Genomic DNA, 19585 nt, shown 5'->3' with positions numbered 1-19585 from the left:
AGTGTCCCAACTATATTGGGAGCCCCTGAGGATGGAAACTATGTCTTGCTATATTCCTAGCACATATCACAATGTCTGTCACAGAATAGATAATCAATTAAAATGTATTAAAACTATGAATGTCTACATAATTGAAGTTAATTTTATTATTTTTGACAATTGCCACAGCATATAAAATGGATAGATGGATTTTTACCAGTTTTTGACAGTATGTTTGGAATTGTATGATGTGAATTTAAAGAGATATGTAGCATATGCAAGATTTATTTTTGGTGGAGTCCCAGGAAGCAACTGGAGTGGTTGAAACTGAGAAACAATGAAGAGCCCATAGGATTTGGGACCCTGAGAGACATGGCATATGCATGAGAAAACAGTGTTTTCAAACAGAGCCCCAAAGCAAAAGTCACTAGGGTAGATGCTTTAAATAGTCAGCATTGATTTGTGTCGAGCTGCTTCTGAATTGGACATCTCTGTGTTGCTTGCTCCAGGGTGACTAGCAGTAGGGATTTTTAATTTAACTACAGGTAATGAGTCTCTCCAGCAACAGGAAACAGCCAGCTAATCTTTATGATGGCAAGTGTTTTACAAGAACCTTCTCATACTGTAGTCTATTTGCTCCTCCCAATAGTTCTGTTAGGAAGTTATTTTATCCTTAATTTATATGAGGAAGCCAATGGCCATTAAGTGATGTGTCCAAGCTCACAGGACTAACATATAGTCAGCTAGAATGCCTACCAACATTTCCTAATGACAAAGATAAAGATTATTTCACTAAATTACACTCTCTTCCCCAATAAAAGTTGTTAAAGAATGTCAGTCTTCCAGCGGGTTCAGTGCTCTGATGGCTCAAGATCTTCCTTCTCCCTCCTATTGATGATGGATACAAACGTTAATAAGCAGGAAGCCAGGTAACCCAGGGCTTAAGGTCCTGCATGACTGCCCCAAGGTTTTTGATGTAGCCCTTTGTCTCTTAGCAAGTTTTTAATTTAGTTTTATGATGGGGAGTAAAGACACAGAGATATAGAAAGAACCTTCTGAGATGAAGCTCAGGGAGAAGTTTTCTGAATGTAGCTGGGTCCTTAAAATTTTTTTCTCTGACCACATCTGCATTAGAGAATGAACAGGAATTAGAGTGAACTGGGCCAGGGAGACTCAGATACTTAATGACAGGTGCTAGAAAAAATGACAGGTGCATACTGTCAGGCAATGTGTCTTCTACCCTCAGCTTCTTGCCAGGGTTGGACATTAATCAATTGCTTCCCAGTTCTGAGTCTCTCTGACATGGCGACTGTCATTCAGTCTTATTTGCCACCAGTTCCCTTCCCCTTGCCCTTCCTCCTGCCAAGTATATTTGGAGTGACAATGAGTGGTTCCAAATGGTAATTTTTGATGGATCCATTGGGCAGTATGGTTGAAAGGAATGAAGTGGTGGGCAATGGTGATCGGCAAGCACGGTCTGAGAAGACTAGGAAGAAATCTAGTCTGTTTGGGTCTCTGCTAGTGAAATACCTGAGAATTTTGTCACCTCCAAGTCTGAGCTAGCCTGGAATTTTGATCTTTTTATCTGGCTTAGCTCCTTTTAGGAACAAAGTGGGATGACTGTTGACATCGTACTTTGGGTATGATGCTAACAATTCATAGAAGAAGTGGTCTAACTTTGAGAGGAGCAAGGAAGTGCCATGCAGTGTAATAAGAATGGCTTGTGGACCCTGTACTTTGACATCATTAGCTTGTGTCTGCCAGCTTGGTCTTAAAAGGCAGAGACCCAAATTCAAATCTCTATAATCTCATTTTATAGCTTCATGACTTTGGAGAAATTATTTCTTTGAGTCTCAATTTCTTCATGAGTAAAATAGTAGCACTTGCCATGTAGCATTGTAAGGATTAAATGCTTTATAATGTAACAATGCTTAGCATCTACAAGTGCTCATTAACACTGGCTTTTAACATACTACAGTCTTAACATTGGCTGCACCTTAGAATTATATGGGGAGCTTTTAAAAATCTCAATGCCCAGGCCACACCCCAAGTCAATCAAATGTGAATCTCTGGTGTTGGGTATCAGCAATTTTTAAAGTCTCCCTTGGTGATTCTAATGTGTGACCAAGGATGAGAACTACTGTTAAAATGTATTTTAGCCTATAAAATTTCATCTTGTGCAGACTCCATCTGGATAAAAATGAATAATGGAATGAAATTAAATGCTATTTAAGTTCAGTCACATGCCAGGTGCCTTTGATAATATTCCCATTTTATAAGTGAGCAAACTGAGGGGTTCTAGGGTATGGAGCTGGGATTCTGATGCAGGGACTCTAAATTTCAGTAAGTGCAGTTTCTTTTACACTTGGGCCACATACTTTCTAAGGTAGTCTTGTGGCCTGGTGCTTGAATTTAGTTCAGAATCTGCTTTTCTTGTTAAGTTCTGGAATAAGCCCTGTAAGAAGCAGCCAGGTAAGTGTTATGAAGTATTAAATTGCTCTTTCCCCATTATCACACAGTTAAAGGAGTTTGCAGCTGATAGCAGGTCATTACCTGATTGAGCAGAGGCTGGGGAACCAGATGTGCATACAGATTCTGTTCTTACTACCTAGGTGGTGTTAGGCAAGTCACATATTCTCTCTAAGCCTTCCATGCCTCATCTGTAAAATGGCAATAGACTATGTCCAAACAAAAACCTGCACATGGATGTTTATTAGTAGCTTTATTCATAACTGCCAAAACTTGGAAGCAACTAAGATGTCCTTCAGCAGGTGAATGGATAAACTGTAATACGTTTAGACAATGAAATATTCTTCACTGAAAAAAAAAATGAACTATCATACCATGAAAAGACATGGAGAAAACTTAAATGCATATTACCAAGTAAAATAACTAATGTGAAAAGGCTATATACTATATGATTCCAATGATATGACATTTTAGAAAAAGCAAAACTGTGAAGACAGTAAAAAGATCAGTAGTTGCCAGGGGTTGGGAAGAGGAAGGAATGAATCTGCAGAGCACAGAGGATTTTTAGGGCAGTGAAACTACTCTGTGTGATATTATAATAGTACATGTCATTGTATATTTGTCCAAACCCATAGAATGTACAATACCAAGAGTGAACCTTAATGTAAACTGTGGACTTTGGATGATTATGGTGTGTCAATGTAGGTTCATCAACTGTAACAAATGTACTACTTTGGTCGGGGATGTTGATACTAGGGAAGCAATGTGTGTATGGAAGCAGAGAGTATGTGGGAAATCTCTGTGTCTTCTGCGCAATATTGCTATAAACCTGAAACTACTCCAAGAAAATAAAGTCTATTAGAGAAAAAGGGCAATAGATTTTAAAATTCTGAATATTTCTTCCTTATTTTTTGAAGGTAAAATTAGGGAAGTGTGTTGAAATCTCATGCCGGACTCCGTATACCCCTTATGCTCTTTCCCAAACAAATTCACGGCAAGCCAGACATAAACCAAGGAGTAGTCTTCTCTGATCATCATGACTAGGTTAGGTCTCCAAGGCCACAGAATAAAAAGTGTATTGGAGAGAAATAACAGTAATGGCTAGTGTTGGGGACCTGCAAATTCTCCACCATGAGCTTCCCAACCAGTGACCTAGAAGAGTGACAGGTATAGAAAGACATTGACTTCCTCTGTTCCTGAGGCAGCCAAGAAGGGTCTAAGATGGCCAGAGCCATAGGCTGTCCCCTCTCGCCCACAGAGCCTAGTCCATATCCCGTTGTGGGATATGATCACACTCTTTGTGGAGTAGGATGAGAAGAAGACATGATAAGCACTGCTTTTGTCTGTCTTGTTTCCTCACTCACCTCCACTGAAGTCTGTCCTGGTAGTTAGGCACCAAGGAGGCTTGGGGAAGAATATTCACCATAGCACTCTGTTGTCAGTTCTAGCCACAGGATCCTGGTAAACTGAGATGACTTAGCAGTGACCTTGGGAGCCACAGAAGATCCACTGAGGGCTGAGGTGATACTAATCCAAGGAGCCCTTCTGCTGGGTAGTATTGGCGCTGCCCAGGTATCTTAATCCAGGCCCAGATCTGCAAAGAATGCTATGGAAGATAGTGGCTTTTAAAGTCACAGTGGAGGTTTTGTGCTTAAAACCTTTTATTAGTATATAAGGAAGGACAAAGAACTGGCGCCTGGAGTCTGCCCTTCTAAAGGAAAAATGGCACATTTTTAATAGGTTTAGCCACATTGAAAAAGAATTCGGAGACATTAAATCAACTGTACTAGATGTTAGACTGAGAACCAAGTTTCAGTTCTAGCAAACATAGAGACCATGAATAAAGAGCTTAAAAGCTAAACCTCTTTACTTTGTCTTAAAATAAATTCTTATAAGAAAGCATAGAAAGAAGAGAAATCTAAATGTTTACAACAAGTTTGGCTGGTGACTGACACTGCAGGTAAGACTCAGCCCTCAGAAGACTCAATAAAGTGAAATAAACATCAAGTATTTGCAAACAAAATATCCCTTAAACCCATCAGAGAAAGGGAGAAGTGATTTGGACAACACCAGCAGAGGTTTTGGAAGAAATTTCTAATGTTCAGAGAAGCATAAATGTGCTTTCATAAGAACTTCAAAAATGGAAGGGAAGAGCAGGGATACTTATTAAAGGGGCCGGGGGGGAGTTTCAGAAAACCCTAACTGCCTATGGAGCAAGTTCCTAATAGAGAAAGTCAGGTCAAGCCTCTAGGTGAACCTCGCTAAAGATGAGTGTCTGGGCTGCTATTTTGGCAGAATACAACATGAATCATGGGAACTTGGAATCAGATATAATCAAGGCATCTAATGAAGATCTCTTACAGGATAAATTTAGGGAGTTTTGAATGTGGTGGAGTTACATAGTTATTTATAACATTTTGGAAAAAGGTAACCAAATGCACAAGAAATTAACTGGAGTAGCTGAAATAATCTATCTACTTAAATATCATATGAAAAGGTTCCAAGCCAAGAAATGTTGGCTTCAGTAGAAAGCACCCAGTTAGAAAGGGAGAGGTAAAAGCTCCAGAAAGAACACCCAAGTACTACTGCATTAAGAAAAACAAATGTGTATCTCATACTCAATTTACTGAGAATTTACCCTGAAAAGAGAAGGAGAATTTTTCCAAAAGAGAGGAAACATCATTAAGTGCTTGTGAAGACTGCACACTTATAAAATTCCACTAGAAATTACTTCAGGAAAATTCGGAAGCATCAGTATTATTAAATTAAATTATTCAGTATTATTAAGTAATTCTGATTTCTCAGGAGGCAAAGGTCATGATACTGGGATGACAGCTGTCAGCTGAGAAACTTTGAGAACATACCCTGCCCCCAAAATACATACATCACTCAAAAATTGGTTGAAGGAGGCTGTAAAGGCACTGAAAAGTATCGTTCCATTCTTGATATTCCAAATGGCACATTTGGCAGAGGCCTGAGAGGAACACTAGGAATTTTCTGGATGACCAGATCTCCAAGGCAGGGGAGCATCAGGCTGACAAGGTGTGGCCTGAAGGGGCCGGTGCCCATTGTGGATCACCTGCCTCCAGTTTGACTGGCTCCCTCCTGAGGTAGCAAATCTTCTGCAAGGGCAAGGCAGAGCTTGTCTTGGTGCGACTCCTCATGCAGGCAGAAGCTCAACAGCTTCATTTGATTCAACCCTCCCATGTCATAGGGGAGCAATTGGCACAGGCTCTGGTTCTCCATACTGTTCTCTAGTCAGAGGTCAGGTGTAGAAAAGGGTTCCAGGAGGAAGGCCATAGGAAGAGAATACCCTGTCCTTCCCCTCTTGTGGAAAGTAAGGACAAATCTCCCTGAGTCCGCTCTACAAGAGGTTATCCCTCACGCAGCACTATTCTCCACTGGTGATATGGACTCTCAGAACATCAACCACCAGATCTGCCTGATGTCCACACAACCTGGAAACACAAGAAGATCACATCCAAGTTGATCTGCTTCCCCTGAGTCTACTTTGAAGACCTAGAATAACAGTGGGATGTTTTTGTCTCCCTACCAAATATTCTTTCGTCTCTTTTAGTATTATTCTGTTAAGGAACTATACAGTGGCTCAATTTGAAATATGATAGGTTGTAATTGTTAGTATAATATACTAGAGCTTTAGAATATAATATGAGGGGCACCTGGGTGGCTCAGTTGGTTAGGTGTCTTCCTTCAGCTCAGGTCATGATCCCAGGGTCCTGAGATGGAGCCAGGCGTCGGGCTCCCTGCTCAGCGGGGAGTCTGTTTCTCCCTTTCCCTCTGCCGCTCCTCCTGCTTGTGCTCTCTCTCTCTCTCTCTATCTCTCTGTCAAATAAATAAATAAAATCTTAAAAAATAGAATATAATATGAATCTTATAGGTTAATTGATTTCATTTTATTCAATTCACATATAGTACAATTAGAATATTTTTGTTGTCATTAACTAAAATGAGCCAGATACATATACACAGTATATGTATTCTTGTTTAGCATGTCTCCCATAAGATCAAGTATAGTAAGAGCTTTACATGAAAAGTTTCACCAGTAGAAACATTTCTAATTCAAGGTTTATTTCTGTATAACAAGGGCTCATTACCCTGTGGCTATAAGATTTACCATTGTAAATTTGGTTTATCAAAAAGCCAAAAAAGTTTTTTTTTAAAGATTTTATTTATTTATTTGACAGATAGAGACACAGCGAGAGAGGGAACACAAGCAGGAGTGGGAGAGGGAGAAGCAGGCTTCCCGCTGAGCAGGGAGCCCGATGCAGGGCTTGATCCCAGGACCCTGGGATCATGACCTGAAGGCAGACGCTTAATGACTGAGCCACCCAGGTGCCCCCAAAGAAGTTTTTAATAAAAGGCATAGACCGACATTTCTTAACTTACTTTTGTTTCTCACTGGTTATGTGCATAATTAATTATCTGGCATTACTAAGTTATTGTGGAAATCAGTAGATAGAAGGTCCGTTGTAGAATTCCACACTGTTGTCTGTTTTTATAATGATCTAGTTCCATTTTGTAGTTACTAGTAAACATGCAGCCCAGAGAAGTGTTAGCTTTCTTAGCAAGGTAGGAGGTTCATGTCAGGGGTGGAAACATATCCCAGAATTCCTGAATCCTGATACTGTTCTTTTTCAGGTAAGTGATCGTCTCTATTCTCCATCTATTGAGGTGCCTGCTAGTCATGAAATATGTCCTGTACTTAATATCATTATTAGCAACTAGAAAAATAACTCATAGTGGACATATACATTTCTATAATTGGAAGATTCAGCATCAGTTACTGTGTTGAAGGCTCTTGTAGAGTACCAGCCTGTTAGATCACCTAAATAATTCTATTATACTTACAGATTATTGTAGTCACTGTATCATTTGGTTTATATGGGGGTTATATAGTTAATATGTGGTATGGGCTGGGAAGGAAATATTTAAGTCAATGCTTATTTGTACCCAGGCTTAAAATGTTGAGTGATAATTGAGACTTGAATTGGAAGGCTTATAGAATATTTAATTTTAGGATTTGAGAACTTATAATAAAGTCATTTTGTTTTTTCAGCTAAATGTGTCTGCAAAGTCAGTGATTGTTATTGAGAGCTGCAATTTCTGATAATCTCCATGGTTTGGCAGAGAATTCATTCCAGAGTGCATACCCATGCATACCTTCAGAAGAAAATAGCCTGGCATGGATTTCTGTATGTGTGATGTGTGACCAGGGACCTGAATTACTTTAGTGAGTGTATGGAAGCTGAATGACTATTATATTTCCTATTTTACGCAGTCACTGTTCATCAAATACATTGCAGTGCTTCAAAAAGGACAGGGGCTTTGTGCTGAAGTGCAGTGGGGGCTCTACATGGAAAAGTCTTATGAAGGAACCCAAAGAGGTCAGTAACAGGAGTAGGAATTGATAGAATGGGATTCAGTTTTGGCAAATGCAGCTTGATACATATGGGGCAAAATAATGTGTGATACAGATATTAAATGGATTAGAAAAACCTAGAAAGTACTGATGGTAAAAAAAAGACCTGGAGTCTTGCTAGTGGATGATAAATTAGATCTGGATTCATAAGGGGCAAGAAAAATAAGCTTACGCTATTGTTGGCAATGGGGAATAAGTCAAGTATCACATTATTTGAGATCTAAATCTTGTATCTTTTTTTTTAAACTATTATTCTTATTCTACTCTTCCCTTTTCCTTAATTTACGAAGCCCACCTACCCTGGATTTTTCTGTAGTGTTGGAAGTATTGCTTGGTTTTTGGGGGAAAGGCCTGCAGAGCGTGGGGTTTTATTTCTGAGACATCTCATTCCACAGCTACATGTAGCCTTTAATGAAGTAAAAATGACTTCATAGTTAACAAAAATGAAATAAAAGAAAGCGGATCTATCTTTTCTGAAGTAAGTCATTTCCATTTCCCTACTAATTAGATGTGAAGAAATAGTCTTCTCCTGAGTAAGAAAAAACCAGCTTCTGTAGAAGGCCCGACATGAGCCCACCAACATTGCATATACATCGGAGTGCCAGTTGGCAGTAGAAGAGATTTAGGATTTTGTGTTTGTGGCCAAGACCAAAGGCTGTGTAAATGGTTGATCTAGTGCTCTCGCGTGTCTTAAGGAATTAACGATTGGATTTAGAAAGTTGAGAGCACAAATTCTGATTTGACTAAAAAGAGCCAGGTAATTCATTTATCAGCTGTACCCTGACACCTGCAGATTGTTTTTGATAATGGATAGCTTATAAACAATTATTTATTGGGCCATTTCTAGTATATACATGTGCAATAATAAATGTAGAAATTGTTCTCTAAAGTCTAAAGGATTGCTATATTTAAGCGTAAGAATTCTGAACAAAGTTTCCATAGGAGGGTAAAAGATAATGAAGCAATTATATACTGAATCTCTCTAAGGATTTCGATTTATTCAAGAAAGGTGACCGCCAAGATTGAGTTTTAGATAATTTAAAAACAATAGAGCCCCCTAAAATATGTTGGTAGGAGAATCACCATTGCAGTAAAATAACTTTTCTTCCCCTTCACCTGCTGTATTTTATGGCGTGCTTGCACTGCATTCATTTATCGCTCCATTTGTTGAGTGTCTTTCACATAAATGATGTTGATGTTGTACTAGACACTATGGTGAATATAGAAAAAGAGAAAACCTGGGTTTTTTTTACTGGAAGAAAAAAAGTGGTAAAATGATGTGCTGACCAGTGGAATTTGCTAGTGTTTATTAAACACTCTGACCGTAGCAAGTTATTTAACCTCTCCAAGATTCAGTTTCTTCATCTGTAAATGGAATAGCAGTGTCTGCAAAAAAAGATTTTTTCTTGCAATTAATTTTGTGATGTGTCTATATGCTCATACAGTGCCTTATACCTAGTAAGCACTCCATTAATTTAAATTCTCTTCTCTCTTTTAAGTGATACTATGTGACAATACATGGTGATTGCTAAAAGTGCTCGGAAGGGAAAGGTTTGAGTGTAATGAAATAGAGAGAAATGGCTTTGCTAAAGATACGGGCTTTTAAGAAGAGAAAGATGAGCTTAGTATTATACATTTTTGGAAAGATCTTTAAAACAAAAGAGATCCCTAATAACTAGACCTGACACTTTCTTCCTTCGATAAACCAGTGAAGCTCTGTAGCGGAAAAGGGCAGGTATAGAGAGTGTAGGATAGTGACTAAAGGTCTATGCTTTAGCATCAGAAAGAACTGCGTTGTTACCTGGCTCCATCAGTTACTTTCTTTGTGATCTCAGGAAAGTTACATAAACTCTGAGCATCAGTTACCTCACCTATTAAGTGGGATAATGATACCTTCCTCAGTGAGAGACGGTGAGAAGTAAAACAATTGATTATCTAGTAGGTGCTCAGAACACAGCCTGGCTGTCACTGTATAAGCCTTAGTTCATGCTAACATCTCTGAACTCAGAATGCACCTTACAATCAATAACGTATCCCAGTTCTCTCAGCTAGAGTATCCTAGAAAACAGAGCCTTTGGGTGGGGAGGGGGTGAGAGGTGTAGATGGCAGTCCCAAAGAGTGAGAGAGAAAAGAATGTGTCAGAAAAGGAGATAAGTAAAAGCAAAAATAGGGGCTCCATTACCATGCTGGCTACAGCTTCACAGAATACCCAGATAGTTCCAGGTCAGAACGGACATGACTGGAAAAGCCATATGGCTTTTGATATGTCTCACAGCATTTTGATATGTGTGGGGAAATGGTGAACAATTTCCTTCCTCTGTCCTGTTTTTCACTGGTCAAAGTTTGGTTTAATTCCCCCCATGCCTGGGGTTTGCTATCTAATGTCTCCACTGGGAAAAAGAGCTTGAAGGGATCTGAGTGGATTGGACGTCAGTGCTGGAGCTATGGAGGCCACACCACAGTGAGCATGATGGAGGCCATGCTGACGCTGGATGTTTCTGTATTGGAAAACTGATTCACTTTCCGGCCTGCCTGTCCCACTAGGTTCAGATGGTCACATCTTTATAACAGGGAACTGCTAGAGATGTCAGTGGATCTGGAAGCAGGACAAGCAGCCTGGGCTTGGGAGGCAGGTGAGACTGAGCATATCTGATGAAGAACACAACCGGGTCCAGTGTACATTAATTTACGGGTCTTAGCTTCAGTTAAATACCAGAATATTAGCACCAACTTCTTTGGGTTGTTTTAAGGACTAAATGAGCTTAGCACAGAGTTGGCATATGACAATTTCTTACTCAATTTTTTTTCTCATGCTACTAATATTATAGTTCTTATTCTTAAAAACTTATGGAGACAAAAAAAGGTTAAGGTAAGTGATAGAAAAAAACAAAAAACAAAGCTTTAAGACTGATTAAAAAAACCCGGACAGGAAAGTAAAGGTGGCCTACTTGTTCTTGAATTTGCACTGTCTTTATTTCCTACCTTGGGTATAGTCAGTCTTTCAAGCCTGTCTCAGCAAGCTTATTATTATTTTCTTCTTCTTTAAACCAATGCTATATTCATTTTAATTTTAGGGGGAAAGGCAGTTCTCTTCAGTTAGTACATCCCCCACTTAATTATGTGAAAATTATTTGAAAATCAATAATTTTCACTCAATCTTTTTCAGCAAGTGTGTATTTGCTCAGTGTACCAAGTTGTATTGATGGCATAAAAAAACAGTGCAAGAGACTTGCAATTTTCATAGCAAATTCCCAAGAATGTCCACATGCAAATTGATTTTAATTTCATGCTACTCAGTTTGGGAGCATGCTTCATTGAAACCCAGCATGAACCTGAAGAACTTTTTTGGAAGAGAATGGCCCTTGATGAACCATACATTTTTCAGTGTTTAAAAGCTAAACTGGTTTTAATTTTATGTAGTTCCATGGTTGTGTTCTAGTTTGCAAGGTAGTCCTGAGTATCAGAGCTCATTAATGTCTTTCATTCCTTTCTCTTTACAACTGAATTAAATCTCCATAAATTAGATGTTCATACTGTCCAATGATATGATTCCTCTTCTCAACTTGTATAGACCCATAATCACAGTGCATCAAAGAGATCTGTGATCTATAAAGACTATGTTGAGTATAGAAATGCCTGATATTAAAAACCTTTGTGTATATAATGTTTTTCCAGATTCTTTTCAAGCCATTTTATGGATAATGTGATATTTCTTTAATTTAGGGAGCATACAACATATGCTGATGAGATACTTCTTATGTAGACTGAATATTAAGAACTAGGAATAAGCATTTCCAGGTTTTGCTGTATATACAAGCTCAAGTATATGTCAAATTATTTGCAAAGGACATGTAATTTTTTATGCACATACATTTAAAAATATCATTCCATGGCTGCAAGGCAAAAACTCTGAATCTTGAACTCAATCCATTTGGAAAAGTCAACTCCCAGTATCTGCCTTATCATACATGTGCCAGATAATTTATAATGGTAGCTTTCCCTTTATCATCAGTTGTCAGGTTTTTTTGTGTGTGCATGTGAAATGATATTTAATTCAAGCTTAATGCCAAAATAACACACAGATCCCAATTAGGAGCAGGGCACAATAAAAAATTTATAGAGGAGCCAAAGCAGAATTCAAGTGACTGAAGATGCTGCTGACAGGTGGAGAGAACTTTGCTTCACCTTCCATTTGGGTAAGAGTGCCCTTGACTACATTGCTGACTTACCTTTTCTTTGAAATTATACTGAACTCCTCTTCAAAATATATAAATATTATATCCTGGGTGGGAAGGAATAAGAAGAGGACTGTTAGTCATTGCCCCTTTATTAAAATCTTTCAACAATCCCCGATTTCCTTTAGGGTAAAAGATAAACTCTGTAGCACAATACTAGGAACCAAATTTTGTCCTCCCCAATTCATATATTGAAGCCCTAACTCCCAGTGTGAAGGTATTTGAAGATAGGATCTTTAAGATCTTTAAGATTAAATAAATAAATAAATCTTTAAGATTAAATAAAATTAAATATAGTCATAAGGGTGGGGCCTTAATTTAGTAGGATTGATGAGTAAGAAGAGACACCATATCTCGTTCAAAATAAAACCTACTATGCCAACACTTTGATCTCAGGATTCTAGCTTCCATTTCTGAGAAGAAAAAAAATAGTCTGTTGTTTAAGCCACCTAAGTCTATGGTATTGTGTATGTGAATGGCAGCCTGAGCTGGCTAAAACAAGTTGGGACTATACAGGATCTGGCTACCTCTGTAGTCTTTTTCTTTTTCTGTTTTTTTTTTTTTTCTTTTTCTCTTCTTTTTCTTTCTTTTTTTTTTTTAAGAGAGAGAGTAGGGGGGAGGGAGAGAGAGAGAGGGAGCGTGGGGGAAGGGGCATAGGGCGAGAGACAAGCGGACTCCCCACCAAGCTGAGTGCAGAGCACGACGTGGGGTTTGATCTCATGACCCTGAGATCATGACCTGAGCCAAAATTAAGAGTCAGCCACTTAACTGAGTCACCCAGGCGCCCCATCTCTGTAGTTTTTCAAACTTATCTCTCTACTTTGCCCATTCACCCCAAACCCCACTCACTGGTGCCATTCCTTTTCTATTTAGCTCATTCTCACTTATTATGAAAGGCACACCTGAAATGGAATTTGGAATAGAAACTTTCTCTATCATTCCAGGAGGAGTTCTAGTGTCTTACCTCTGTGTTCTTTTAGAACTTGTACATAAATAAGAGCCATTTTCACCCAATTCTATAATTATTGACTCGTACTGACTCTGAAGGCAAAAATTTCCTTCTCTTGTTATTTAAATTCCTGAACCCTAGGGAAGCATGGTTTAATGGTTAAGGTTTAGGACTTCAGAGTTAGCACCTAGATCTTTTGCTTATTATTTGTAAAATGGGGACAATTAAAAAAATCGTGACTGGAGGGCTCATTAAAACACAAATGGCTGGTCCACACTGGGATTTCAAATTTGGTAGATCTGGGTGAGTTGGGGTACAGGAATTACGTTTCTTTTTTTTTCTTCTTTTTCTTTAATATTTTTTATTTATTTATTTGACAGAGAGACAGCGAGAGAGGGAACACAAGCAGGGGCGAGTGGGAGAGGGAGAAGCAGGCTTCCCGCTGGGCAGGGAGCTCGATGCAGGGCTCGATCTCAGGACCCCAGGATCATGACCTGAGCCGAAGAAGGCAGACGCTTAATGACTGAGCCACCCAGGTGCCCCCAGGAACTGTGTTTCTAATATGTTCCCAGGCTGTGAGAATATGACTATTTGAGATTCACAACAAAGTGATTCATATACTCTTTAAGCACATATTTATTAAATATCTTTGCATTTCGAGTTGTGAATCGGCATTAGGGGTACAGGAGTGAGTAAGTCGAAATTTATTTCCTCAGAGACCTTAAAAATCTGTTGGAAATAGATGTAAAACACTAAACAATAAAACCAACAATAATACTTCAAATGGTGGTCAATGTGAGAGTGATAAGATAGAGAGCTTTTTGAGGAGTCTTTAATTAGATTTTGGTGAGGAAAGGCTTGTCTTGAGTAGGCGATACTTAAGACCTGTGGATAGGAAGGAGTCTAGTATATTTGAGAGTGGGGAAAAGAGGTTTGTAGGCAGAGGGGAAAGCAAGTATAAAGTCTCAGAGGCAGGGCAGAGCCTGGATTCTTCAAGAAGCACAAAGAAATCCTATTCAGGATATCCTTCAGGATAGTACGTGCAAAGGAAATAGGAGATAAAGTGAGATAGGCAGGAGCCAGATCACCTACTGTCTGACAGACTATGAAGTGTTTGGATTTTATTCAGAGTACAACATGTTTAAGCGGAAGAGGGGAATCATCTACTTTATGTTTGAAAAGATGATTGGCTGCTATGTAAAAGGTTATAGAGTGTAAGAATAAAAGTTGTCATCAAGCTTTGCAAAAGTTCAGGGAAGAAATGGATATGAAGATCACTGGACAAGATTTGAGAAGGAGTTTGAAAGAGCTTATAGGACTTTGTGATGGATTAGGTGTGGTGATTAGGGGAAGAGGGTGTTCAATAGAAATTAGATTTTCAGTAAGAGAAGTATAAATGATTGAAATGCTTTCAAAAATGCCTTTTGGTTCTATGCCTGACATTTAGTTTATTAAAAATTGTAAGTCATCATGGATAGCATATTTATTTATTTATTTTCCTAGATAGGAAACTGCTGACTTAAGCTGCCAAGATATTTCAGTCCTTGTATGAGGAAGTGGGCACACATCAGGAACAGTCATGAGCTCATTAGAGGAGGTTCTGATGGAATCTCCAATGAACACATTTCTACCCCGAATTCTTAACTGCGCTGCAAACCAAGGCTCCAATAGTAAGGACAGTGAATCATCTGGAAGAGAAAGGGGGCTGAGCAGTGGCACAGGCTTTTTCTCCTACCTGATCTTTCTATCTTTTCTCTATAAGCCCTGGTTTCTGGTCCTCTTAAAATTCCCTTTTTGAACTTAAAACATAATAATAATTTTAAAAAATGGGTAGAAACTGACATGCCCAACAATAGGATATTAGTTAAACACATTTTGGTACATGAAAACAATGTCATACTTAAAGCCAAATGCTGTTTGACATGTGACCAAATGCATTTTCTCTTCTTGGCTCTTTCTGCCCCTGCCCTTCCTCCATTACTACTGTGCCTTCAGGCTTCTGGCCCCTTTGAAGAAAATAGAGACATAAGAAGTCATTGCTTTAAGTTTCAAACAATTCTGTTTTAAGATTAGTTGCTAGACTTTCAACTCGGGTAGGATTTTATATATGAAAAACCAATGCCTATAAGGTTGACTATAAAGAAAATCAAAGAAAAACTGAGAGGAAGATGTAATATAAAAGAGATTTCTGCCATCTATTAAAGGGAAATTTGCTTCCTGGAATTGCAGGTGGGTAGGATAAAGCCAAAAGGGAGAAGAGTAGGTCAAAAATAGAGAAGCAAATGTTATGGCTTTTTTTTTTTTCCTTTGTAGTTGAATCCTTGTAGTGGAGGAAGAAACACTTGTAAATTTGGGGGAATTCAAAGAACATCAGGGCTGGTATCCTAAATCATCTGGCATAGTCTGGGAAGGATGAAAACTTCTCAGAGGCATTCCCATTCAACACAGTCCTTTTCCAACATGCCATTAGAATGATAAAACAACGACTATGGGAGGTGCCGAGGCATGTGGGGCTGAGGAAATCTCAGTGTCGTGAACACTCTAGCATAAAGTAGAATGAACAGCTGAGAATTCTCAGGCTTTTTAAGCAAGATGTAGTTATGCTGAGAAGACCATTGGAATTTAAGAATTTGAGATTTAGGACTAGAAGGGTATAATGATGCAATTGAGAGTGGAGCTAAGGGCAAGGTTTACAGTCACTGGCAGTGGGTCATAACATGACTCCCAAAAGGTCAGATGGTACCAGCCATACTCAAGGATACCAGTGAAAGGCAATTAGTGACCAATCAGGCTAAGCTGCGCTCTAGTGAATGAATACTGCAAGCATCTGAAAGACATCATGGAGTCCAGATGCCCCTTGTGTAATAATACCAGAATGCCATCATTGCATTGAGACACCATCTTGGGAAGGAGAAACCCAAGAAAAATGGGAGAAACCCTGAGAGACAAAGGACTTACCTGGAAGTGAGTGTTTTTAGATAGGAAGATAGCAGTACTTACACTTGACAGATTTAATGTTTAATCTTCAGTGGGAATGAGAGCTCAACAATACAAAGGGATAATGGGAACTAGAAGAAGCACCCTCCCCCCCTTTTTTTTAGGTGGCAGAGCTGGGATAGAAGTCTTTCTGATACTCATTGCTGTATTTAAGATTTTTGTACATTTGTGCAAGCCTTTAATCCAGCTACATTTATACTATGTAATCATTTATAAATTACTGGAACAGAACACTTACTGATACAAAACACTTTTACCATTGCTTAAGTTTAAAATGAAAAGAAGGCCACAGAATGCTATTTATAATGTGAAAAATTTGTGTAAAAAGAGAGTACAAAAATATTATTCATCAACATTTAAATTATTACCTGTGGGTGATAGGATTATGAGTAATTTTTCCTTTTCTCTTAGTTTCTTCAATATTTACAAAGTGTTTTTTTTTTAAATCAACTTTACAGAGATACAACTTACATATAATGAAGTGCAGAGATTTTAGGTGCATAGTTTATAATCAGTTTAGACAAACTTATATACCTGTGAAAACATCACTCCTATCAATGTCCTAGAATATTCACTTGTGTTCTTTTGGAGTCAAAGTTCCCCTCTGCCCCAAGCAAATACAGATCTGATTTTTATCACCACAGGCTTTACAGAATTTATGTTTGGCTTATTTGGGTGAATAATGTTTATAAAGTTGATCCAGGCTGTTTTGTGAACCAGAAATTCATTCAATTTTAATTTCTAACATTCAGTTATTGAATATATCATGGTTTGTTTATCCATTAACCTATCAAAGGATATTTGGACTGCTTCTAGCTTTTTAATTAGTTTCTCTAAAAATTACAATATAAAATCTTAAATTGTCACAGTCTCCTTAGAAATTTACATTGAAACACTTTACACTTCACTCTTCAAAAATTGTATTTCATGAATGTATAAATCTTGTAATAGTTTAATTCCACTTATCCCATCCTTTGTGCTATTGTTTCCATATACTTTAATTCCTCATACATTAAAAGACACACAGTACAATGTTATTTTTGTTTCAAACAGTCATTTGCCTTTTAAAGAAGTTAAAATTAGGGGGCGCCTGGGTGGCTCAGTCGTTAAGCGTCTGCCTTCGCTCAGGTCATGGTCCTGGGATCGAGCCCCGCGTCGGGCTCCCTGCTCGGCGGGAAGCCTGCTTCTCCCTCTCCCGCTCCCCCTGCTTGTGTTCCTGCTCTTGCTCTCTCTCTCTCTGTCAGATAAATAAATAAAAATATTAAAAAAATAGAAGTTAAAATAAGAAAAATGCTAATCTTTTATTTCGGCACAAATTACTCTTGTCTGAGTTCTTCTTTCCTTTATGTAGATCAGTTTCCAACCTCTGTCATTTTCTTTCAGCCTGAAAAAATTCCTTTGGCACTTCTTGTGGTATAGATATGTTGGCAATCCATTCTTTGAACTTTCATTCATCTGGAAATGTCTTTATTTTATTCTTACTTTCGTGGGATATGTTCAATGGACATATAGTTTTGGGCGGACTATCCCTTCTTCTATTCCCTCTCCCCTTCCCCAAATTCCAGTTCTTTAAAGGTATCATTCTTTTGTTTTCTGACCTGCATTATTTCTTGTCCATCATCACTATTTTTTTGCTCTTGCATATAGTGTGCCATTTGCCTGTGGAGGCATTTACAGTTTTTCTCTTTATATTTAATTTTCAGTGGTATGACTGTGATGGGAATATCCCTGGAAGTTAGGTAAACTTTTTGAATCTTTACATTAATATTTTTCACCAAATTTGGGAAAAAGTCAACCACAGCTCCTTTAAATATTTTTTTCTGCCTCATTTTCTCTCTTCTTGTATTATGGAATTTTAATTACACGTATGTAAACTCCTTGATGTCTTCCCACAGATCAGTGAGGCTCTTATTTATTCTATCCTGTTCCTTTCTTTTTCAGTCAGAGTGATGAATTTCTGTGAATATGTCTAAAGTTTATTGGCTCTTCCTACTGCTATTTCCAATAATTTATTAATGCCAAACAGTGAATATTTAAAAATTTCAGACACTCTAATTTTTAGTATATCTATTCAGCTTTCAAAAAATAATTTCTGTTTCCCTATCCAGGCTCTTACAAAGACCATCTTTTTTTGTTTTAACCCTTCAACATATTTAATAGCCACTTTAAAGTCATCATCTATTAATGATAACATCTGGGATATTTCATAGTCTTTTTCTTTTGATTGATATTTTTCTTGTTTATGGATCACATTTTCCTTCATCTTTGCATGGAAAGGTTTTTTATTTTTTTAATTGTATGCTGGACATAATGGATAATATATTGTGCAGAGTTTGGATATGTTGTCTTCCTTAAAAGAGCATGAGTTTTGTTCTGACAGGCAACTGATTACTGGAAGGTTTCCTTTTTACTATTAAAGCTCTGTCTAGTGTTTGTCAGGGCAGGTCTACAGTAGCTTTATGCTAGAATGTACTTCTTACTTCTGAGGTGTGGCCATTCTGGTGTTTTAGCTCTGACTGAAACTCTCCTAAAATGTATCCGTACCACTATCAACCTTATAGCAGCCACTCTCTGATAGGCTTACAGAGTCTGATCATGTGCAGCCTGAACACATCATTGTCCAGGGATCTGTAGCAGTGCAGTGCTCTGTCCCTTCACCTTCACCCAACCATGGTATCCTGTTGCTTCCTACCGCACAGCTTCTTCCTCTGTGCTAATTTGCACTGCAGCTTCCAGATGTTTCAGGAGCCCAGCTCTGATCTTTACCTCCTCAGCTCAGAGTGACCTCTGGGCTGTGCTTGGGTTCTGCTTATTTGTGCTATGGTTAGGAAATTGCATTTACCCAGGCAGAGAACAGTGTAGATCACGAGGCTTACCTCGTTTGTTTCCCTTCTCTCAAGAATTGCAGTACTGTGTTGTCCATTATCCAATGCCTGAAAATAGCAGCCTTACATATTTCACCCGGTTTTTGTTGGTTCGTGGCAGGGAGGTAAGTCTGGTATTAGTTAATCCAATATAGCAGGCAGGGAAAATTGTTCAAGTAAGTACTATTGTTGATGATAGGAATTCATATAAACATTAATTCACTTTATGTGCCACTTTGTTATATGTTAGCTTTGAGTTCAAGGGTAAAAAAAAAAAAAACAATGTTAGTTCAAGTTCTGTGGCACACAGTGAGTGCTCAAAAATATCTGTGACCAACTGAATGAAGTTTTTCATAGTTGATATGAATTGTGTTCCCAAATTCAGATCCTTTCTCTTCTATTTCCACATTACACAACTATCTTCATTCTGTGACAGATTTTTGCATGCACAATTCAGGATCAAGCCAGGAAATGGCCAGTATGTTTTGTCACCTATCACAGGGATAGCTTACTTCATTTTGCTCATTGTGAATGGTTGAGGAAAGAAATGAAAGAGAAACATTGTTTTAAACTTTAAACTGCCAACCTATATGAACTAGTCAATCCTTTCCTTGCCCCCTCTTGCTCTTCCCTCTAATTATTTTCTTTGTCA

This window comes from Eumetopias jubatus, unplaced genomic scaffold, assembly GCF_037043125.1.
Source record: "Eumetopias jubatus isolate StellerSeaLion01/CBP00866 unplaced genomic scaffold, mEumJub1_p1.0 scaffold_13, whole genome shotgun sequence".
NCBI lineage: Eukaryota > Metazoa > Chordata > Mammalia > Carnivora > Otariidae > Eumetopias > Eumetopias jubatus.
This window is presented reverse-complemented; position numbering follows the sequence as displayed.